Here is a 925-nt window from a genome sequence, read left to right on the forward strand (position 1 = left end):
ACTCTATTTCCAATAGTCTTCCAGGACAGCATCTTGAGATATGGAGGCTCCTCCCGAACCCACAGGAAACACGTCACCATTAACCTTTAAAAGGCTGTGACGCTTCACAGATAAGGTTATAGGATCTCAACTGCGGAGGTAAGTTCTAGGGGGCGTCTCTTCAGTGAGGCCTCTGAGTAACGCTTTAGTCAGTGTGCAATTCCTAGAGTTCTCGCACCATATATTTCAAAAGGAGGGAACGGAATTGGGTATAGTTACATAGTATTTGAGGTTGAATAAAGACGTAAGTCCATCAAGTCCAACCTATTGCGTGTGTGCATTTATGTTTGAGCAGGTGTGTGCGTGTGTATGAGTCCATGTGTGATCTTGTTCTTAGGCGTACCTGTACCCCTGTATGTTATTCTCCCCGAGGAACTCGTCCAAGAGTTTATTGAATGCTTCCACAGTCTTAGCTGAAATCACTTCCTGTGGCAGCGAGTTCCAGACCTTAACCGCTCTAACTGTGAAGAACCCCTTGCGCCCTGTGTGTTCAAAATTTTTTTCCACCAATTTTTGTTGGTGCCCTCTGGTCTTTGTTACGGAGCTAACCGTGAACAGTTTGTTAACAATGTTGCTGTCAGCATTGCACAGTTTATACAAGAATATCATGTCCCCCCTTAATCTCCTAACCTCCAAAGAGAACATATTTAATTTTAACAGCCTTGTTTCATAGTTTAGGGCCTCGAACCCCTTAATGAGTTTTGTTGCCCTCCTCTGGACTTTTTCCAGCTCAAGGACATCTTTTCTGAGTATTGGTGACCAAAAATGGACCGCATACTCCAGATGCGGCCAAACCATTGATCTGTAAAGTGGCAAAATTATAGATTCGTCCCTGCAATACATACCCTTTTTAATGCAAGACAGGACTTGGCTTGCTTTGTTTACA

This window comes from Nanorana parkeri, unplaced genomic scaffold (genome assembly GCF_000935625.1).
Source record: "Nanorana parkeri isolate BGI_ZX_2015 unplaced genomic scaffold, ASM93562v1 scaffold3155, whole genome shotgun sequence".
NCBI classification, from domain to species: domain Eukaryota; kingdom Metazoa; phylum Chordata; class Amphibia; order Anura; family Dicroglossidae; genus Nanorana; species Nanorana parkeri.